General features: G+C 40.2%; 1 pseudogene; it reads left to right on the top strand.

Annotated features, from left to right (window-relative positions):
• The first annotated feature begins 948 nt into the window (after nt 1-948).
• Nucleotides 949-2,028, top strand: LOC101121246 (PDZ and LIM domain protein 1-like; annotated as a pseudogene).
• The last annotated feature ends 22,416 nt before the right edge of the window (nt 2,029-24,444 follow it).

The following is a 24,444-nucleotide window of genomic DNA, read 5'->3' as shown; positions in this document are numbered from 1 at the left end:
AATATTATGGAGTAACAAGAAAGATATGAATAAAGCTTCATAGACCTATATCTGTAGGGTGTCAACTTTGCAGCCACATTTCGTAGAATACCAAAAGACTTGAGTCTACACTCAATGCAATATATTTATCCTTATTTAAATTAATAAAATGACAAACTGATTATAAATAGGCCTCCTATTGATTGGCGGGGGTGGGTTGAGGGTGGGGGTGGTGATTGGAGGCGTGGGATGTGGCAGCTTGAAGCAGGATCCTAGTTCCCTGACCAGGGGTCGAACCCAGGCCATGGAGGTAAGAGTGCCAAACCTTAACCATTAGACCGTGAGGTCCCATTGGGTTGACGCAGGACCTTGGTGCTTGTCTTCTTTGAAGAAAGAATTTATCAAAGAGACAAAAGGTGGTGAAGCAGGTAAGTCATTTATTAGAAGCAAAGTACATGTGGAAAGACATACTGGCAGGCTCAGAGAGAGTTGTGCTTTTATGGTGGCTTAAATTGCTTATAAGAGGGCAGTTTTCCTAGTTCCCTCTGGCCAACCATGTTGTTTTGTCTTGTTTTGTGCCCACATTTTGTCTGACTCAGGGCCCTCTCTGATGTGCACTCACATCTTTTAGCCAAAATGAATTCCAGCATGAGGCTCTCTGTGAGGTTGGCAGACATAATATGGGCTAGTGCCTCCTCCCTTTTTTGACCCCTGGGGAACCTTTAGGCAAGGGGGTAGTTAGGGAGGTCTCTTGACCTAAAGAAAAAAAAATGTGGGCTCCTCTGCCCAGCTCCCACACGCCCCAGGTTCCCCACCACCCTGAGTGTTACCTGTGCACTGACTGTGGCACCAACCTGAAAGAGAAGGGCCATTTCTTCATGGAGAAGCAGATCTACTTGAAAAGCATGCCTGGAAGTGGGTCATTCCACCCAAGGGCTAGCAAAAGAGCCCACACCATGTGCATGTGCTCTTTCTCCAACAGCTGCCAGGGAGCCCAGTGCACCCTTCCACGTCCTGCCCTGTCTGTCCCCTTGGGTTGCCACCTACTGTCACCATTCCATGACCACCCAGCAAATAGTCCTCCCGTACCTGGTACCCTGGGGCTTCCACCTCCTGGGGAGCAAGGACTTCGAACAGCCTTTTGCCATTTCCTGGGTCACTCATGGAAGCAAGGCTGCTGTAGGTAATTTATGTGCTGGAGATGTTAATTACTGCTATTGATGGGGAAAATACCAGCAATATGACACACTTGGAAGCTCAGAACAAAATCAAGGGCTGCACAGACAACATGACTCTCACAGCAGCCAGACCTGAACGGAAAATCTGGTCTCTTCTGGTGATGCAGGAAGGGAAACGACACCCAAACAAGATGAATTTAGCCTGTGAACCACAAGAGGCCCTCCATGTAGGAAGCACTCTCAGCCGCAGAGCTGGGCCCTTTACTGCCTCACCTGCCTCCAGCTCTGCCCCTAGGGTCATCACAAACCAGTACAACAGCCCAGATGGCCCCTACTCCTCTGAAAACATCTCCAGCTTCAACAATGCCTTGGAGTCAAAGACGGCAGCCAGCGGGCAGGAGACAAATGGCAGAGCCTCAGACCATTCTTAGCTTCCAAGCGGACTCCTCATCGAAAAAGAATCTGAAGTTTACAAGATGCCCCAGGAGAAACAGGAGTTAAATGAGCCTCTGAAACAGTCCACTTCATTCCTGGTTTTGCAGGAAATTCTGGACTCTGAGGAGAAAGGAGATCCCAACAAGTCCTTGGGATTCAGAAGTGTTAAGGCTCTGGTCACCAAAATGGCTGCATTGATTGGAAATGCCCAGAAGCTGCCCATGTGTGACAGATGTGGCACTCATGTTGTTGGCGTGTTCATGAAGCTGCGGGCCATCATCACCACCCTGAGTGTTACCTGTGCACTGACTGCAGCACCAACCTGAAAGAAAAGGGCCATTTCTTCATGGAGGATCAGATCCGCTGTGAAAAGCATGCCTGGAAGTGGGTCACTCCACCCAAGGGCTAGGACGTGGTCATGGTGTTACCCAAGTGAGCCGGCAGTTCTTGCCCAGTGCTGCTCTCCAAGCAGCCCCTGCTGCATTTTGCCCTCTAAAAGCTCTGGCCTTTCTCTTCTTCTGAGTTTGCACTTTGGTTGTATTGCTGCTCATTCAACACCACGTTCCCTTTTGCTAATGGCTCATGCTGGCTGTGTGATGCCCGCTTTTATAATTAAGGGAAGATGGTCTTGTTCAGTGTCCCTTTGTTAGCATCACTGTGTCTTTTCTTTCCCCTCCATTCACCTCTGCTGCAAATGGACATCAGCCAAATTTGAACCATCTGAATTTAATATGTCTGACAATGATTCATTTTCACTCAGTAAATTAATAGACTTCAAAAGAAAAGGAGAAAAATATGGTTGTCTTGTCTTTTCACTCAAACAGAGTTCAGTTCCTCTCTGTTCCTGCCTTAATCTTTTCCTTCAAGTGTGTCAACAGGAAACAAGCTCCAGCTGCTCAGCCTGGGGACCCATTTACCTCCCATCTCATTGTGACTCTGTATGTGAAAAACATACAGGCTCACAATGTAGACTAAATTACTTAAGCTCTAGAGAATTTTTTCATTTGAGTTTAGTTAGTGTGAGTTGACTAAATGTGGTGCTAGAGCAGTGAGCAGTGGCTGTGGCTGGGCGATCGGCCATGAGGAGATACCCCACGTCCAAGGTCAGCAGTGGTGGCTACCCTTTGCTGCAGTGGCTGTGAGGAGATACCCCACATCCCAGGGCAAAGGAGAAGCCCGAGCAAGATGGTAGGAGGGGCAAATTTGTGTTTAGAATCAAACCCCATTCCCACTAGAGGCCCTCAGAGGGCTCAAACAAACCTTGTGTGCATCAGAACCCAGGGACCCCACAGAGACTGAGACAGAACTGTGAGTTAGCATCTCCTGTGGAGGTACGGGTCAGTAGTGGACTGCCACAGGGCAGGGGCTCTGGGTGCAGCAGACTTGGGTATGCCATAAGCCTTCTTTGAGGAGATTGCCATTAACCCTGCCATAGAGCCACCAGAACTTACACAGGACTGGGAAACATATTCTTGGAGGGCATAACAGAATCTTGTGTGCACCAGGACACAGGGGAAAGGAGCAGTGACCCCACAAGAGACTGACCCAGACTTCCGGGAGTGTCCAGGAGTCTCTAGCAGAGGCGTGGGTTGGTGGTGGCCTGCTGCAGGGTTGGGGACACTGAGTATAGCAGTACATGCATGGGATCCTTTGAAAGAGGTCACCATTATCTTCATTACCTCCACCATAGTTTGGCTCCAGGTAAATAGCAGGGAAAAGGCATAGGAGCCAGAGATCAAATTGCCAACATCTGCTGGATCATCGAAAAAGCAAGAGAGTTCCAGAAAAACATCTATTTCTGCTTTATTGACCATGCCAAAGCCGTTAACTGTGTGGATCACAAGAAACTGTGGAAAATTCTGAAAGAGCACCTGACCTGCCTCGAGAAACTTATAATGCAGGTCAGGAAGCAACAATTAGAACTGGACATGGAACAACAGACTGCTTCCAAACAGGAAAAGGAGTATGTCAAGGCTGTATATTGTCACCCTGCTTATTTAACTTCTAGGCAGAGTATATTATGAGAAACGCAGGGCTGGAAGAAGCACAAGCTGGAATCAAGGTTGCCGGGAGAAATATCAATAACCTCAGATATGCAGATGACAACACCCTTACGGCAGAAAGTGAAGAAGAACTAAAGAGCATCTTGATGAAAGTGAAAGAAGAGAGTGAAAAAGTTGGCTTGAAGTTAAACATTCAGAAAACTAAGATCATGGCATCTGGTCCCATCTCTTCATGGCAAATAGATGGGGAAACAGTGGAAACAGCATCAGACTTAATTTTTGGGGCTCCAAAATCACTGCAAATGGTAACTGCAGCCATGAAATTAAAAAACACTTACCCCTTGGAAGGAAAGTTATGACCAACCTAGATAGCATATTAAAAAGCAGAGACATTTCTTTGCCAACAAAGGTCCGTCTAGTCAAGGCTGTGGTTTTTCCTGTGGTCATGTATGGATGTGAGAGTTGGACTGCGAAGAAAGCTGAGCTCCGAAGAATTGATACTTTTGGACTATGGTGTTGGAGAAGACTCTTGAGAGTCCCTTGAACTGCAAGGAGATCCAACCAGTCCTTTCTGAAGGAGATCAGCCCTGGGATTTCTTTGGAAGGAATGATGCTGAAGCTGAAACTCCAGTACTTGGCCACCTCATGCGAAGAGTTGACTCATTGGAAAAGACTCTGATGCTGGGAGGGGTTGGGGGCAGGAGGAGAAGGGGACGACAGAAGATGAGATGGCTGGATGGCATCACTGACTCGATGGCCATGAGTCTGAGTGAACTCCGGGAGGTGGTGATGGACAGGGAGGCCTGGCGTGCTGCGATTCATAGGGTTGCAAAGAGTCAGACACGACTGAGCGAATGAACTGAACTGAACTGAACTATCAACATAACATGAAAGAGGCATGGGAGAGTTATAAAATTATAAAATGCATGTGTTTGTATGTGTGTATAAGAGAGAAATAAGAGGTGTGTGAAAGGGAAATTAGAGGAGTGTGGTTTGGGAGATTGGAAATGTGCTAAGAATTGCCAAATTGTATTAAATTAATTACCTTAATTGTGAATGATAAGTCATAATTCAGTCATAAATCAGAATATGAGGTTGAAATTATTCATAAAACAAAATTTAAAATAAAACAAAGAAAACTGTGAGCAATGGGAGAATTTGGGTATACATTATTACATCCTAGTAACAGGGAGAGAGTAAGTTTTAGAGTAGGTATTTACATAGTTAATTCCACTAGGGTATTATAAATAGAGAAAAAATATAGGAGACCCCTGTAAGTTAATGATCCCTCAAGAAAAGAGGCTTGCTTAACAACAAAGCCAAGCAAGCTTGCCTAGCAACAAAACCAAGCTAACCTGCTAGGCAGCAAAACCATGTAAAAGAAGCACAAGACATGGCCCAGAACAACCAAGCAAGGTTGGAATAAGACCTGCATCTTGCCCGTTGAAGTTAGCAAGTTAATGATTCTGCATGTACTAAATATAGGGGAGAATAGGGGAAAGGTGACATTATAAAGAAACCTGAGATGATTTACCATATTTTAGCATTGGCTACCCTTTTTTACTCATTTCCATAGCACCATGATAGCCCAAGTTAGACCAAGTAAGGACAAGAAGACTCCCCCTCCTGACACTGAGGAGCTGTTTTGTAAAAATTTTCACTTTTGTCTCAAGTTCAAAGGATTTGTTAACAAAATAAGCCACTAGTTATATATAAATAAATAATACATTTGAATCAGTTCTAATGAGGTGGATGAAACTGGAGCCGATTATACAGAGTGAATTAAGCCAGAAACAAAAACACCAATACAGTATACTAACGCATATATATGGAATTTAGAAAGATGGTAACAATAACCTTGTATGCGAGACAGCAAAAGAGACACAGATGTATAGAACAGTCTTTTGGACTCTGTGGGAGAGGGAGAAGGTGGGATGATCTGGGAGAATGGCATTGAAACATGCATAGTATCATGTAAGAAACGAATCACCAGTCTAGGTTCGATGCAGGATACAGGATGCTTGGAGCTGGTGCACTGGGATGACCCAGAGAGATGGTATGGGGAGGGAGGTAGGAGGGGGTTTCAGGATTGGGAACACGTGTACACCTGTGGCAGATTCATGTTGATGTATGGCAAAACCAATACAGTATTGTAAAACAAAATACCAATATTTATTAGAAAATTATATAGCTTACTTTCAATATAGTAACATTAAAAGAAAAGAGAAATAGAAACAGCACAGGATACATCAACAAATTGGGTTTTGACCAACATCTAGACTTAAACAGTGCTGGGAGGTCCCATGTCAAGCACATCTGGAGTCCCAGTTGGGAAAAGGTTCCAGGCAGTGTGTCTGCTCCATGGGTGAAATTTTCAAACATTGCAGCTCAATTTTCCCACTTATAATCCCAGAATGCAAACTGATATTATCATCTACTTGTGAGCAAACTGCAGCTCTGGTTTCATGCTAATGCTGTTTGTTTTGTCATGTAAAACTTGGAATGTTGTTAAACCTGGGGCTTGGTTGACCAGGGTCCTTCCAGGGGCTCAACAATTTCAAGATATGTCCCTTATCTTATCTATGGTGTTGCAAAGCTTGCACTCAGGGGAGGCAGTCAGGGCACTAACAGTCAGGGCATGCCAGGTAGATTAGAAGCAAGATCAGAGGCCTGCTCTGCTTTGTCTCTGAAGCCTATAAAAGACTATATATTTAATTTCCCTAACAAGAGCTGATGGTGGAAGCCTGATATTTACTAGAGGATGAGGAAGAAGGTGGTCTTTTCTCCCTCTCCAATTTTCCTTTGATTATAAAGATATGTCCCACTAAGTTCCTAGACAGCATATTAAAAAGCAGAGATATTACTTTACCAACAAAGGTCCGTCCAGTCAAAGCTATGGTTTTTCCAGTAGTCCTGTATGGATGTGAGAGTTGAATTATAAAGAAAGCTGAGCACCAAAGAATTGATGCTTTTGAACTGTTGTGTTGGAGAAGACTCTTGAGAGTCCCTTGGAAAGCAAGAAGATCCAACAAATCCATCCTAAAGGAAATCAGTCCTGAATATTCATTGTAAGGACTGATGCTGAAGCTGAAACTCCAATACTTTGGCCACCTGATGGGAAGAACTGACTCATTTGAAAAGACCCTGACGCTGGGAAAGATTGAAGGCAAGAAGATAAGGGGACGACAGAGGATGAGATGGTTGGATGGCATCACCAACTCTATGGACATGAGTTTGAGTGAACTCCGGGAGTTGGTGATGGACAAGGAGGCCTGGCTCGCTGCAGTCCATGGGGGTCACAAAGAGTCAGACATGACTGAGCAACTGAACTGAACTGAAGTTCTTAGAGTAGACCTCCAATGCTTGCCTACTTCTATCTCACAAGCATCCCTAATAAACTCTTACTTTTCACTCTGCCTCTTGCTTAATTCTTTCTGCACCAAGACAGAAAAACCTATACTAGTGATTTAAGACATTTTTTTCAGAATAAGATTCTTGAAATAAAGCAGGATGAGTTTGACTAAATGGAAGCTTACCTTCAGTCTTTATTAGATAGAAACCCACCCTTCTCTTTTGTTAAAAAAAAATGTGTGTTATCAGTCCTATAAGTTATTGCCCACACCTGAGGAAAGGAAGTACCTGAACCCCTACCTCTTACAGAAAGTCTAACAGACTTAATTTGTTAGAGTCACATGGGACTTGCTCTGAGCAGATTTGCTTCTGGGTCAGTTGGGTTCTCTTGCAATTCTACAGAGGACGGATGATTTTTGACTTATCTGGCTGTACACATTTTTGACAGCGTGTAAATTTTTACTTCTCCTATTTATACATTTCATTGTCACATTTATACCATGCCAATGACTTGAATTAAAGTACCAGGGTCAGGAGTCATATTGGAACTTTCTATTTCAAACAGACTCTCCACCTCATTATTTCTTTTAGGGAGAGCTAATTGTTTTCTTTTTTCGGTCTCCTGAGTCAGCCTTATTTGAATGCTTTAAAATTCACATCAGTTTTCCACAAAGCAACTCCCTAACTAGAGGAACATTCCCAAAGAGTGTAAAGCATTTATGCATGCTTAGTCACTTCAGTCGTTTCCGACTCTTTGAGACGCTATTGACCATAGCCCTCCAGGCTCTTCTGTCCATGGGATTCTCCAGGCAAGAATACTGGAGTGGGTTATCATGCCCTCCTCCAAGTGATCTTCCCAATCCAGGAGCCTGTGTCTCTTATGTCTCCTGCATTGGCAGATGAGTTCCTTACCACTAGCGCTACCTGGGAAGCCCAGAGAATTTACATAGGATGTTAATTTTTAAAGTACACATTTCTAGGGTGTGGTACAGAGCTGCAGCTATTACTGGAACATTTCTGGACAGAAGTAAATTCACAACAAATCCTACCTATATACAGACCTTTCTAAAAATTGTTTCAGTTAGTATATGTTTTCAGATTTTTTCAATTTTCCAAGTCTCAGTGTTTCAGGAAGCTGACTTTTCAATCAGTTACAAATTAGCATTGATATGGCAGAGGATTGTGGGTATTTTATTCTCCTTTAATGATTTTAGGTGACAGTGGTTATCCTTTGAAAAACTACTTAATTGCTTCATTATCTCATCTCCAGACTCCTTCTGAAAATCGAATCAATATGTTATACTGGGAGTCAATGAGTGACTGGAATGATAATGAAAAATGCATCAGGAATCTTGACAAACAGAATGTGGATGTCTTGTTCAGTCAAGTGGAGCCTCACCACGCTGCCCTTCAGATTTTTTAAGGCTCTATAACTCTTAGCATGGCCATTACATGAAGCTTACCTTTTAAAATAAGCTGCAGATATGAAGGCAGCTTACCAAGTGGTGAAGTGAATGATTCTGATGTGCACTTTTGCAAAATTGGTTCAAATAGTAAAGCAGGGTTCAAAATATTAAATCCAAATGTTGATTTTCATTTTGAAAGAAAGAAAAAAAAACATTCTTCCATTATTTGGGCAATTATTTCTATTACAAAAGTAAATTATGTACCATATTATATTTTACTAGTATAGATGCCTTGGCAATAAATACTAGGAAAAAAAGCTTAGTTTAGTTCAAAGCATTTCTTTTCTCCAAGCGAAGGCTGGAGATACGGTAACTGTGGAGTTTCATTTGAGGATATGTCTAGTGGTTAAGGTTTGGAGGGGTGTTTCCCTGGTGACTGTGTCTGCAATGCAGGAGACCTGAGTTTGATCTCTGGGTTGGGAAGATCCTCTGGAGAAGGAAGTGGCAATCCACTCCAGTATTCTTGACTGGAGAATCCCGTGGACAGAGCAGCATCGTGGGCTGCAGTCCACGGGGTCGCAAGGAGTTGGACATGACTAAGCAACTTTCATTTTCACTAATGATTTACTCACTTAAGCAAAATTCAATGAAGTATATTTATCATAATAAAAATCTTTGAAAAGCGTTTCTCAATTCATGATAGCTATTTCACACAATGTAATTTCTCAGTCAGTTACATTGCTATCAGCACCTGCTCATCCGTAAGTTTGTTTTGTTTTGATCTTAAAAAGAGTTCCTCATATTTGAACAAGTTTGGTAATCACTTGAAGATATTATCTTTCAAATCACTTCTGACATAGTACTCCATGATTTGAAGATAATTTCATCATTTCTACCATGGCTTGATTCAAATGAAAAGTAAACCTGGCACAGTGAACTCTATTTTATGGAATAGCTGTGTAATACATACTCTCTGAGACTCAAAATGTGAACTTTGTTTGCCACTGTGGTAATGACCATGTTAGAAAATCTCTTGGTCTATTGTATTTACAACGTTTGATATGAAAATATAGTGAAGCTTGTATCTAAAATATGGGAAGGTTTGTTTAGTGTTTATAGAGCAACTGCTTGTTTATGTATGACTTTGATGCGAGGGGACCAAGGCATGATTCTTTAATGTTGAATTTTATAATTATTCCTTTCTTTAACATTTTAATATCTAAACAATAATCAGACTTTTTAAAGACTGGTACCTAATTTCTTTTTGACTTATGATAATAACAAAAGGAAAAAAAATGATTTTTCTACCTCGCCTGGACCTCAGCTCTGTGGTATGTTTCTGAGGATCATCATTCTAGAAACATATGTATCAGTTAATTAGTGTTAAGTTTCAGGTGGCACTAGTTATAAAGAGCCCACCTGCCAATGTAGCAGAGGTAAGATCTGTGGGTTCAATCCCTGGGCCAGGAAGATCCCCTGGAGAAGAGAACGTTAACCCACTTCAGTATTCTTGCCTGGAAAATCCAATGGACAGAGGAGCCTGGCGGGGTCCCATAGAGTCAGACATGACTGAGCGACTTCACTTTCTTTCTTTCTTTCAGACATCAACTATAGCATGCAAAACTTCCAATTCTTTCCATCCCCCATTCTCTCTAAACTGGTAACTAGGAGAAACCACTATAGGAAAAATCTGGATGGTAAATGCTTGTTGTAACATCTGTACTCACGATTAGATTTTCCCCTCATAGGAATTTTTGTTTGCGTCACTGGGATACTGATGGATTAATGGCTCTGGAGCTAGATGTTGTTGTGGAAGTGCATGGTGGTGCTCCTTTTCCACAATACTCTTGGTGAAACAAAAATGGCCATTTTGCAGAGAGAATAAAATATCACATATTGAGAAGAAGAAGGAAAAAAAAAAAAGGTATAAACAGAACTGTCTTCTGCTCATTCCAGTAAATGTTGGTGGCCCTACTTCCGTTTAACTTTCAGGAGCTATCCCTATAGCTGCCAATGCATTCCCCCTGTTCCATGTGCTTATCTGAAAGGATGTCTAGACTTACAGTGGAAACAGACTTGATTCACCAACCCCCGTCCTCACTTGCTGGAGGATCAGGCTATTCCAGCCCACTGGTGATGGCTCCAGTGCTGCCATTTTGCTTCCAGTGCTGGCATGCGGCTCATCCCCTCCAAGCCCCCTGGAGAATACTGTTACTCATACACAGAAGACCTCCTGCCGTTTTTCTAGTCCAAAGAATGATGTTTTTTTCAATTTCTTATTGCTTCCATTCCCTTGCAGTGAAATGGAGAAAAGGATCTCTTTTCACTTGATTAATAAGGCCAGAAGTCCCGCTGCCATGTACTCCCAATTTCCTGTAAGGATTTTTGTGGGTTAGACCTTTAATTCTAAAATTATTATTTTGTTGTTGTTGATAGTCTTCTCAAAGCACTGAGGAATGAGTCGCAGTAACTGTCTTTGTGGGCCAAAATGAATCGAATGCATCCTTTGGCTTTAAAAGTGGCCCTCTGCTGCAATCAGAATCTACTGACAGTGATACTGTATATAAAGAAGATAATGAGAATCTACTGTATAGTACAGGAAACTCTACTCAATACTGTGAGGTGACTGAAATGTGAAGGAAGAGTGGGGGGCGGGTAAAGTGTAAACATATAGCTGATTCACTTTGCTGTACAGCAGAAACTAACACAATGTTGTAGAGCAACTATCCTCCAATAAACAATAACAATTGAAAAAAAAAGGAATCTACTGACAGTGAGTCAAAAGTGTGCTTTTGACCCTTCTCCCTTAGGATAACTTCCCATCAGGCCCCTTGACTAATGATACACGTATACATTTAGTGGGCCCACTTCAACAGTATTTTGAAGCTTACGCAGACAAGTCTGAATCCATGGAGACTAAGGAATCTGAGCTCTCAATTCATGATCCATTGACTCTTTTGAATCAGTTATCAAATTCTCATAACACTTTCAGGTACCAGAACAGTTGTCATGTGAACCAAAGCTGTCAATTACCAATTGCCTATCTCCATTTCTGAATATTGTTTATTTCTGTATTCCTAGACTTACTATACTGTCAACCTATTCTAACCACCACATATTGGCACTAATAGAAACCAAACAGCTGCTATAACTAAGAATTACAAATGTCACTGGTCTCATTTGTGGCTATAATTAAAAAAAATTTTTTTTTGACAGTCATACTGGAGGTCTAGGGTCTTCTGTTCTATGCTGTGCTGTGTGCTGTATTCAGTTGCTCAGTTGTGCCTGACTCTTTGCGACCCCATGGACTGAAACCCACCAGCCTCCTCTGCCCATGGAATTCTCCAGGCAAGAATACTGGAGTGGGTTGCCATGCCCTCCTCCTTCTGTTCTATACCGACTTCTAATTCAATGGGCATGACACTTTATATTCATTTGGGTCATCAAGAAAAGAATTAATAATGCTCTGAACACAAAAGAACTTGAAAGCCTTTGATGATTAGAGCAATCCTTGTTACTACTCCCTAAGTTACAGAATACTTCAAAACATAGTTTACACACAAAATGTTACTTACTTCTAATAAGAAAAGTCTACTAGAATTTGAAGAAACAGTTCACAAATACTATAGGTATTGTATAATAAATGATTTTTAGAAGAAATCAAGGTCTGAAAATATGGAGAAAGTTTTCTTTACTGTAAATCTACAATAGTATGTGATAGGGTTTAGAATCGCTTATTTGAAATTTACCAGGTTCTCATCAGGACTATTTTGAGAATTTAAAAAATTATTTTTATTGCCATAAACCTTAAATTGATGCTCTGTACATCTAGGAACATAATTTGAATTGTTTAAGTGAAATATTCCTAGCCTAGCATCTCTGGAAATTTAACTTCAAGACATTGTGTCAAAAATTATTCTCCCTTCTCAGTTATACCACCATTACAGAATTGCCCAATACCTGCTGGGACCAAAAATTCTTTGGCATTATTTACACAAGTGCTGTGGGACAGAGATTCAAATTCTTCCCTCCTTCTCCAATTAAATCAATGCTGACAGAAACTCTTACAGTACAAGTTCTGGTTTAGAAGTAGTGATGGAAATGGAATTCACTGGATTTAGATTCAAATATGCTGGTGATCTATTGTGAGCTGATTGCTTTTCTATAGTATGTGATTTCCAACCCTCACAGGCATCAGGTAAGTTAGTTCTCATGCTCTCTTTTCAGATGAAGTCACAGGTAGTGAGTGGCAGGCCTGGGATTGGAAATCCAGTGTCTTTGGCATTTCTGGAGTTCCCATTCAGAGGGGAAATCTTGGAAAGCAGTGGGTAAACTGCTTGAGGAACTAACTAGGAAGCAAAGGACTTAATCTTGAAAGCTCACTTTATAGTCCCAGTATATTAGGCAGTTTCTTTGCTGACCTCCTACTTAAAACATGTTTGGTTTTCTTTCTTCAGGTACTTACTGTCTAACTATCTTGTCTTTGGGGAAGATAGCAGGAATACAATTCCTAAAGCTGTGCTACTTCAGAAATGAGCATAAAGATGAAATGCAGGCATTTCTGGAAAATTATTTTTATGACAAATCAAATGTCCCTTCAGTGAGAGTTTATAAGAATGGCTTGGAGAAAGCCAGTACAACGACCCAGACTGAGGAATCCTGACTGCCTGATGAGACTTTTTCTTAACTGTTTGACCCAATATTGCTCTTTGTATAAGTGGATCTCTAAGAGTATGTTGGTTCTCTTATTTAAAATTGAGCATCTATATCTTTAGGAATTATTTCTCAAAGCCATTACAGAGCCAAAATACAGATTTGATAACAAATAACTTGAAAGTGAAAGAGGAGAGTGAAAAAGTTGGCTTAAATCTCAACATTCAGAAAACTAAGTTCATGGCATCTGGTCCCATCACTTCAAGGGAAATAGATGGGGAAACAGTGGAAACAGTGTCAGACTTTATTTTGAGGGGCACCAAAATCACTGCAGATGGTGATTGCAGCCATGAAATTAAAAGACACTTACTCCTTGGAAGGAAAGTTAATGACCAACCTAGATAGCATATTTAAAAGCAGAGACATTACTTTGCCCACAAAGGTCCATCTAGTCAGGGCTATGGTTTTTCCAGTAGTCATGGATGGATGTGAAAGTTGGACTGTGAAGAAAGCTGAGCACCAAAGAATTGATGCTTTTGAATTGTGGTATTGGAGAAGACTCTTGAGAGTCCCTAGGACTGCAAGGAGATCGAACCAGTCCATTCTAAAGGAGATCAGTCCTGGGTGTCCTTTGGGAGGAATGATGCTAAAGCTGAAACTCCAGTACTCTGGCTACCTCATGGAAGAGTTGACTCATTGGCAAAGTCTCTGATGCTGGGAGGGATTGGGGCAGGAAGAAAAGGGGACGGCAGAGGATGAGATGGCTGAATGGCATCACCGACTTGATGGACGTGAGTTTGAGTGAACTCCGGGAGTTGGTGATGGACAGGGAAGCCTGGTGTGCTGTGATTCATGGGGTCACAAAGAGTCGGACACGACTGAGTGACTGAACTGAACTGAATTGGAAGTTTATTTTCTTTAATTCTACTTGGAGGGAAAAACCAAACAGTAGCTTTAAAAAGTAGACTCAAGATCATGGAATCCAATCCCATCACTTCATGGCAAGTAGATGGGGAAACAGTGGAAACAGTGGCTGACTTTATTTTTCTGGACTCCAAAATCACTGCAGATGTTGATTGCAGCCATGAAATTAAAAGACACGTACTCCTTGGAAGGAAAGTTATGACCAACCTAGACAGCATATTACAAAGCAGAGACATTACTTTGCTAACAAAGGTCCATCTAGTCAAGCCTATGGTTTTTCCAGTGGTCATGTATCGATGTGAGAGTTGGACTATAAAGAAAGCTGAGCACCACAGAATTGATGCTTTTGAACTGTGGTGTTGGAGAAGACTCTTGAGAGTCCCTTGGACTGTCAGGAGATCCAACCAGTCCATCCTAAAGGAGATCAGTCCTGGGTGTTCATCGGAGGGACTGATGTTGAAGCTGAAACTCCAATACTTTGGCCACCTGATGCAGAGCTGACTCATTGGAAAATACCCAGATCTGGAAATGATTGAGGGCAGGAGGAGAAGGGGATGACAAAGAATGAGATGGTTGGATCATATCACCGACTCAATGGACATAGATTTGAGTGGACTCCGGAAGTTGGTGATGGACAGGGAGGCCTGGCTTGCTGTGGTTTATGTGGTCGCAAAGAGTTGCACATGACTGAGAGACTGAACTGAACTGAATGAAAGTAAACCAAACAGCTTTCTCTGATTGTTGGTAGTTTAGTTGCTAAGTCATGTCCGACTCTTGTGACCCCACAGACTGTAGCCTGCCAGGCTCCTCTGTCCCTGGGATTCTCCAGGCAAGAACACTGGAGTGGGTTGCCATTTCCTTCTCCATCTCTGATTACTGACATAGGACTTAGTTGGTATTAGAAGTTTCGGCATAGCTTCAGCTTTAATTAGCATTCAGCCACAGCATAATAGCTTTGGGTTTGTTTTGCAGGGCCTTTCCCACCTAGCTTGTTCCCAGAACCGAAAGCTAGGGTCACTTTGAACAGTAGATGTCAATTGCACATTTCATTACATCAGCCTTGTGGGTACATTGAACCCATTCTCCATCGCAGAAGGGAATAGGCCAGCAGAGGGCTTTGGGCAGCCTTGGCTTATACTTAAGTTTTATGTGAGACTGAGGATAATGTTATTCTGTTTCTGTGTGAGATATTTGTACTTCCCTCAGCAAACTGGCTTGCAAGAAACCAGTGTGGTGTTCTCTACTAGGGCACATGATTTCCTCAGCAGCAATTCTGCATCTGTTACAAATGTGCTTCTGAATAGAAGCTTCTAAATCCAGGTGAAGCAAATAGTTAGAAAACTGTCTGTGAGATTTGGGGAAAGCCCTGGAGAGCCATCTTTACCTTTGCCAATCTTGAATGCTGGGTCTCTCTAGGCAGTCAAATTAATCCACTCTTTTCTAAGAATATTGTGAAGCAGCACAGTCCTAATTCATTAATCTAATATGTTCTGCAAATGCTTATCAAGGCCCAAGTTTGTGTTATGTTTCAGATATAGCAGCAATTAGACATATTTGTGGACCTCATACATTCTCTACCAAAAAGAATAAAATAAAAATATCAGCTTTTCCTTTGTCTAAGTACACACTATCTGTAACTGATTTGAGCTCAAAGTCTGATCCTAGAATCCAAAGTCTTAACTACTCTGCTATTCTGCTTTTAAGTGAAGTATCAGAACTTCACCTTCTCTAAAAGTCTTTCTAGCTCCTTTTGAATTTGCCTGTGGGTTGCATTCTAACATTTAAAGAATTTCCTTGGCTTGATGGATAGGAATTACTCAACAATGTAAATAAAAACAATTATTTAAAGAAAAATGCTAATAGAATACATAATTTCTCTTGTTTTATTTTATGCTGTTAGTGGAAATTTCAAAATACACACTCTATTTTTGCCGAGGAATGATTAGATCACCAAGAGGACATTATTTTAAATTTCAGGCAAATTCCATGTACCATCTGCTTGGGAGGGCAGAAGTTGTGAGAGGGACTGTGGGGGAGGGTGCCATCAAAGTCATAGTTTTATCCTAGGCTACTCTGGAAATTAGCTTGCAGTATGGTCACACATATTTGCTCTTTCAAACATCCCACAGTTAAATTTTTAGAACCTCTGGTCAAAAAGTGATTAGGTTGAAACTGAAGTTTGATATGTTTGAAGTTAATTTTCACCTAAATGGAAAATTGTATAACATCTGATAGAAGCTTAAAGGGAATACTTATCACTGCACTCTTTCAAAGGCCTTTAAGATATTATTTAATTCCCACTGAGTCACTTTGAAGCTCAGAATTTTCATATCCATTTCACAGATAAGTAGGAGAAGAACCCTGGGAGGTTCAACATCTGGCCCCAGGCCATGTAAAAAGTCAGTATCAGAGTAGAGATCAGAATTCTGCAAGCTTGGATCCTTTTGAATTCTCTACTCTGAGGACAATGCATCTTGTAAATTGACCCAGCCTTTCAAAAGCTAAGCTCCTTGGTAAAGTCCCCATGGCCTATGCAAATCAAAACTTTCTGACTTGTATTTCAGGTTATTTGGAGACTCCCGGAGACTCCCTACTTTCCAAAAGACATGGGGGATGGGAGATAGGGTATCAAAGAATCACAGTGGAAACTAAACTGATACAGAGTACTATACCCCTGAATTATCTGTTAACTACACCTATCTAGGATCTTCACAACCAATGAAAGTGAAAGTTGCTTAGTAGCATCCGACTCTTTGTGACCTCACGGACTATACAGTCCATGGCATTTTCCAGGCCAGAATACTGGAGTGGGTAGCTGTTCCCTTCTCCAGGGGATCTTCCCAACCCAAGGATCGAACTCAGGCTTCCCGCATTGCTGGCAGATTCTTTACCAGCTGAGCCACAAGGGAAGCCCAAGAATACTGGAGTGGTAGCCTATCCCTTCTCCAGTGGATCTTCCTGACCCAGGAATTGAACTGGAGTCTCCTGAATTGCAGGTGGATTCTTCACCAGCTGTTATACTGCTCTATTTGGCAAAGTATAACATTTTAAATTACCCCAACAGTATTCTAGTGTACTGTATTGACTCAAGAAAAAAGCACAACCTAAGAGCTGAAAATTATGTTTTAGTGGACTTTCTGAGGAATCAAGCCTGGGAAGCAGTCTCTCGGTTAGCTCTGAGGGCCTATTCTGAAGAGGTAAGGGAGGAGCCTGGATATATAGGAGTTTTACAACAAAAACCTGGCAGTTGAAACATCAGAAGATTACTACTAATTAAAGAAAACCAGATATCTCAAGTTAGTTAATTTAGTACTTTTCTATGTATGGGAAGATGTAAGAGTCTGAGCTCATTGAAATCATTCCTTTGATATGCACCTCAGCTATCTAGGGGCAGTATTCCTCCTTTTCTTCATTCTAAATTCCCTCATGGTGCACATCTTGGGGTGGCTACAATGGCTGCTGGCCTGGTGGCCACAACATCCTTTGTGTACTGATGTAGCTGGCAACATTTTTTTTTTTTACCATAATTCCTAGTTGAATATTGAGAAGAACCAAGCCAGGATTAATATTTTTTTAGTCCCTTCTTGCAAGGAAGAGAGGTCAACAAATTAACTTTTCAGAGAAGAAGCAATTTCTTACATTTTGCTAATGTTACTCCAGGGCAAAGGTAAACAGGTGACAATAAAACTTTAATCTTGAGCATCTAAGTGATGGTCTCATTCAAGTCAATTCAGTTGCTCAGTCATGTCTGACTCTTTGCGACCCCATGGACTGTAGCAAGCCAGGCCTTCCTGTCCATCACCAACTCCCAGAGTTAACTCAAATTCTTGTCCATCGAGTCAGCAATGCCATCCAACCATCTCATCCTCTGTCATCCCCTTCTCCTCCCGCCTTCGATCTTTCCCAGCATCAGGGTCTTTTCTAATGAGTTAGTTCTTTATATCAGGTGGCCAACATATTGGAGTTTCAGCTTCAGCATCAGTCCTTCTGATTAATATTCAGGACTGATTTCCTTTAGGATGGGCTGGTTGGATCTCCTTGCAGTCCAAGCGACTCTCAAGAGTATTCTCCAATACCACATTTCAAAAGCATCAGTTCTTTGGTGCTCAGCTTTCTTTATAAAGAGCCTTTTGATGAAAGTGAAAGAGGAGAGTGAAAAAGTTGGCTTAAAGCTCAACATTCAAAAAACTAAGATCATGGCATTTGGTCCCATAACTTCATGGGAAATAGATGGGGAAACAGTGGAAACAGTACAGACTTTATTTTTTGGGGTTCCAAAATCACTGCAGATGGTGACTGCAGCCATGAAATTAAAATATGCTTGTTTCTTGGAAGAAAAGTTATGATCAACCTAGACAGCCTATTAAAAAGCAGAGACATTAATTTGCCAACAAATGTCCATCTAGTCAAAGCTATGGTTTTTCCAGTAGTCATGTATGGATGTGAGAGTGGGGCTGTAAAGAAAACTGAGCCCTGAAGTGATGGTCTAATCCCCCCTTTCCTCTATGGAGAGATGTTTATATTCTTCTCAGTCTCCTTTGGACCAGATTGCAGATGATTCATGTACAACCTTGTTATTTGACCCATATTCACATTTAGAGTGCTTGGGAGACAAAAGATCATGAGGGCTAACTAGAGAAGGAAAAAATTCTTGGAAATCACCAGAGAGTTCATAAGATAAGGAATGGGATGGAGAGGCAGACCAGGCAGAGAGGAAGGCAACAAGTAAAAGTAACATTTGCAAGGGTGTCTATCAGTACCTTGTGAATTGCCGCAAGAAAGGAAATCTTTGTGGTTACTTCTGTTTCTGTACACTCTGCCCCTTATATTCCACTCTTCCTTTTGATACAGTTATATCTGTTTCCTTGAATTGCACATATTGTTATAAAATATTTCCTAAGTTCCTCTTTATGACTATATAGCTATGCTTGAAATTTTCCAATAGAATATTATTATATCTTTACTCCCTTAAAAAAAGCTAAGCATCATTTTATATATATATATATATATAGGTTATTAATAATATATATTAGTTATTTATTGCTGTGTATCAACTTATCACTAAATGTGTTAACTTAAAGTAGCTGATTCATTGTAAATATTCAATCATATTGTGGGTCAAAAATCTGAGCACAGTTTAGCAAGGTCTTGTGCTTTAGGGTCTCTCATAGACTGCAAGAAGGATGTCAGCTGGAGCTTTGGTCTCATCTGAAGGCTCAATTGGACAAAGGCAGTCTTCCAGATTCACTCACTTAGTTTCTTGAGAGCTGATAGACTGATGGGCTTGGTTCCTCACTACTTATTTCTGCCTTAAGTTTCTTGCCAGGTAAGTCTCCCTAGGTTATTTTATCAGAGTAAGCTTGTGAGAAGAACAAAAGAGATTTCGTTTGTTTATTTTTGTTTTTATTTTCATTGCTCTAGTAGGTGGGTTAAAAAAGGTCTTGCTGAAATTTATTTCAGGGTATTCTGCCTGTTTTCCTTTAAAAGTTTTATAGCAGGTTTTCCCAGGTGCCACTAGTGGTGAAGAACTCATCTGTCAATGCAGGAGACATAAGAGACACGGGTTCAATTTCTGGGTTGAGAAGATCCCCTGGAGGAGGGCATGGCAATCCACTCCAATATTCTTGCCTGGAAAATCTCATGGACAGAGGAGCCTGGCAGGCTATGGTCCTTTGGGTAGCAGAGAGTTGGACACAACTGAAGTAACTTAGCATGCTTAACATGACCTTATATTCAGGTCTTTAATCCATTTTGAGTTTATTTCTGTGTACAAGTTTAGGGAGTCTTCTAATTTAGTTCTTTTACATGTAGCTGTCTAGTGTTCCCACCACCATTTATTGAAGAGATTGTCTTTTCTCCATTATCTATTCTGCTTCCTTTGTCATAGATTAGGTGACCATACATATATGGGTTTATCTCTGAGATTTCTATATTGTTCCATTGATATATATTTCTGTTTCAGTGCCCAGGACCAGTTTGTCTTGATTACTGTAGCTTTGTAGTATAATCTGAAGTTATAGTCTTCCAACTCTACTTTTCTTTCTCAAGTTTGCTCTGGTTAAAAACAAACATAAACAAAGGGAACTTAAAGTTAAAAGCTTTCACACAGCAAAGGAAAAAATAAGATGATAAGACAGCCCTCAGAATGGGAGAAAAGAATTGAAAACAAAGCAACTGACAGAGGATTAATATCCAAAATATATACACAGATCATACAGCTCAATATCAAAAAAACAGAAAACCCAATTTAAAAATAGGTAGAAGACCTAAACAGACATATTTCCAAAGGCAGAGAGATGACAAACACATGAAAAGATACTCAACATGACTCATTATTAGAGAAATACAAATCAAAGCTACAATCACCTAATATCAGTCAGAATGGCTATCATCAAAAAATCTAAAAACAATAAATGCTGGAGAGGATGTGCAGAAAAGGGAACCCTTATGCACTGTTGCTGGGAGTGTAAATTGATTCAGTCACTATGGAAAATAATATGGAGGTAACTTAAGAAACTAAAAATAGAGCTACCATATGACCCAGCAATTCCAGTACTGAGCGTATACCCAGAGAAAACCATAATTCAGAAAGATACTTGCACCCCAATGTTCATTACAGCACTATTTACAATAACTAGTGCATGGAAGCAACCTAAATGTCCATCAATAGAAGAATGGATAAAGAAGATGTGGTACATATATATAATGGAATATCACTAAGCCAAGAAAGAACAAAATTGGGTCATTTGTAGACATGTGGATGGACATGTGGAAAGTCATATATAGTGAAGTAAGTCAGAAAGAGAAAACAAATATATATTAATGCATATATGTGAAGTCTAGAAAAATGGCATAGATTATTTTATATGCAGAGTAGAAATAGAGACACAGATGTGAACAAATGTACAGGTACCAGGGGGCAAAAGGGGTGGGAGGAACTGAGATTGGGACTGACAGGTATATACCTGGTACTATATATAAAATAGGCAACTAATAAGAATACACAATATAGCACAGGGAACTCTATCTACTTCATGCTCTGTGATGACCTGAATGAGAAGGAAGTCCAAAAGCAAGGGAATATTTGTACATATATGGTCATTTCTTTTTCTGCACAATAGAAACTAACACATCATTGTACAGGAACTATGCTCCAATAAAAATTAATCTAAAAAAAAGATTCAGAGAGTGAGAACAAATAAGACCAAGTTCACCATCTTTTGTAAGCTATTCATGAAAGTGACATTCAGTCATCTATTCAGTACTCTATTCATTAAAAAAAAGAAAAGTCACCAGGTCCAGTTCACACGCCAGGAAAAAGATTACACAAAGGTTTGAAAGTCAGAAGGTGGGAAATCTTTGGACTAGATCAGAAGCTGTCTACCACAGTATGCTTGAGTTTTAGCTAGCAAGTATGTTTTACTTAAAATATACATCTGAGAGAAATGTATATTTGACAACTCAGTTTTGTCAGGGAAGGTTTTGAACCCTACAATTAGTCAAATTCTCTCTCACTAAAGAAGTTAAGACTGATAAGCTAGTAGGAAATATAGCCTATCCTCAACTCCTCTGATAGGATGAAATATGTCAAAGAGGGACAAGTCCTCATTTCTCATGTATTAGCCCTGATGAGGATGGGTCCATAAAGAGTTGTCCCAGTTTTTTATGGTAAGGATTATAAGTGTGTGTGAGATGCAAGTGGCAGTTCTCTGGGAGATGACGGAACAGTCCTGCAGAAAGGCCAAGTTCAGTGCATAGCAGGCCTGCTCTGCTTTGAAATCAAATTCAACCTTTTGTAACATGTCTCATATAAACATACAAAACAATCAAATAGGGTCCAAATATGCATGCTGTCACTGAACATAAAATGGATTATGCTCTGAGAAACAATGTTACTTTTGAGTCTCTTTTTATAATCAAGGGTGAAAAAATTCAGTTATTTGATTCGATTTTGACTATTACATCTAATAGTAATAGGTTCCTGATCCCTTTTTAAAGGCATAATAATAATACTTATTTTAAAGGGATTAATAATACTTATTTTAATTTAACCATATAGAAAGATTAAGAAAGATGTAGATAAACTAGTTCTTAATTTCTCACACTACATTGTAAACCATTTTGTAACATATATATTTATAAAGATTTTAAAAAAAGAGGAAAAGCAGAGCAAAAATCAGAGTCACTTTTGAGAATTAGACTTTGTATTATTGCCTTGACAGCTTCTATGAGAGTTCCTTATGTCAGTTCACTAATTAGCATATGCTTTATACCAGTGGTACTATATGTACCCTTGGAGTGCTGAACTATAAATAGACCACTGCTTTTTCTTCAGGAGCTTATGGGGAACAAAAATATATGTTGATTCATTTGTTAAATATATATTTATTGAGAGCTTCTTTTATGATAGGTATTTGAACTAATCATCAAGGATAAAAAATAAAAAATATTGACAAGTTCTTCTCTTGTGAAGCATATGCTAACGTCAGGGAAATACATATGAACAAGTAAGCAAATATATATTGAAAACAGATCATACTAAAGTGCAATGAAGAAAAATAAACTGTGTGGTGCATGCCTGTCCTAGGGATTGAACCCGGGTCTCCTGTAGTGCAGGCAGTTTCTTTACCATGGGAAAGAACCCACCTCCAATGAAGGAGATCCAGGTTCGATCCCAGGATTGCGAAGATCCCCTGGAGGAGGAAATGGCAACCCACTCCAGTATTCTTGCCTGGGAAATCCCAGGACAGAGGACCCAGGTGGGCTGTAGTCCATGGAATTGCAAAGAGTTGACAACAACAGAGCGACCAAGACTTCTCTTCTCTTTACCATCTGATGCACCAAGGAAGCCAGTAATAGAAAAAAGTAAGAAATAATTGATCATGGAAGATTGCTCTGAAGAGATGACTTCTAGACTGAACACTGAAAGATGAGAAGTCGTATGAGAACTACTATTTTATGGAGATGGGACAGTAAAGGTAGAAGCTCTGTACAGGCAACAGCTGACTTGCTCCAGGAATGGAAAAGAAGGTCAGTGTCATCTTTGGACCCATAATTAAAAGGTGATCAATGGTATCTTTCAGATCATACTAAAGATTTTTAATTTTACTCCAAGTACAATGGGAAGCTATGTTTTTTTTTTGTTTTTGTTTTTTTTTAAATCAGGGAGAGCTATGTGATGTATATATTTTAAAGATGTAGATAATACATTAAATAGAAAATACATTAAAAGGGTACAAAGCAGGAGGATTATGTAGCAGACCATGGAAGGTATCTAGGCAAAAGATGGTAGTAGTTTAGACTAAGTGGTGGTGGTGGCCATTGGCAAAAGGGTTAGATCTAAAATATATTAGTAAGTGTAACTGCTAGGACTTGCTGGTGCTTTGAATGGGATAAAGAATAAAAAGTCAAAAAATTGTTTCCAAGTTTTCTGATTTAGTACCTAGGTGTATCATAGCATCATTCACTGAACTGAAGATATGTACATGGTGGAGGATTATTAGGAGTTCAAATATATTATGTTAATATTTATAATACAAATCTTACACACTGCATACAATCATAAAGATATAATAATCATGGAAATGTTTTGAGTTACAGAGGTCATATATATCAGACCTTTGCAAATTTGAATTTGGTATAGTCTGAAGGAGGTGATACTTAGCCATAGTCTAAAAGAGGGGATGGATACCTCACAGACAACAGGAGGAGTGACATTCCTTGAATGGGATAGTCTAATACTCATATTTAAATTAGCTCAGCTCACTGAACTAGAAAAGACTTGCTCAGGAAGTGAATTGGTCCAGGCTGGAGTGTGTGAATGCCTTTACAACAGTCAGTTCCTGCTTGGAGTCTTCTCTCGGAGTCTTCTCTCAGGAGAACATTGCTTGGCAGTAAACCACTTGTTACCGTAACTTGTACAAAGAGTTTGAATGAATTTATTAAAAGATGAAGTTTGTGTTTCAATGAAATGGAAAATATGAATTTCATTATGATGCTTCATGGAAAGCCAAGAGACTAAGAGGGGAAAAGCTTGAAACTGGTCACATGTGGCTGTGTGTTGTGGCGTTCTATCCAATTTGTGGGGCTGTCAGTCAATGATGAGCAGACACACCCAAGTCTTCTCAAGGCTAAAGTTCTTCTCTGGCAACACATTAGAAATGCAGGGGAGCACACTCACTCTCCAGAGCAGGAGAAGCCTCTTTAGTGAATAAAGAGCTCAGGATGCCTTAATGAAGTGGATGTCTCACTTAGGCTGTGAGGACACTTAGAAGCATGGATGACTGCTATTGAGATTCCAGATGTATTCATCCCTATGGAACTGAATCCCTAAGTACTACATCTCTGTATTACAGCCCCAATCTTACCCAGAAAACAAACACATAACAAACAAAACACATTTTTTCTTTTTATAATGAAAATAATAGTAGATCTAATATTAAAAGTAGAAATTCTCTTTTCCTCACATGGAAAGAATAGTCAAGTACTGAGCCTTCACATACAAAAAAGATGTTA

The sequence above is a fragment of the Ovis aries genome, chromosome 3 (assembly GCF_016772045.2).
Source record: "Ovis aries strain OAR_USU_Benz2616 breed Rambouillet chromosome 3, ARS-UI_Ramb_v3.0, whole genome shotgun sequence".
Classification (NCBI taxonomy): domain Eukaryota; kingdom Metazoa; phylum Chordata; class Mammalia; order Artiodactyla; family Bovidae; genus Ovis; species Ovis aries.
Note: the sequence above shows the minus strand (reverse complement) of the source record. Positions and strands in the feature narration are given on the sequence as shown.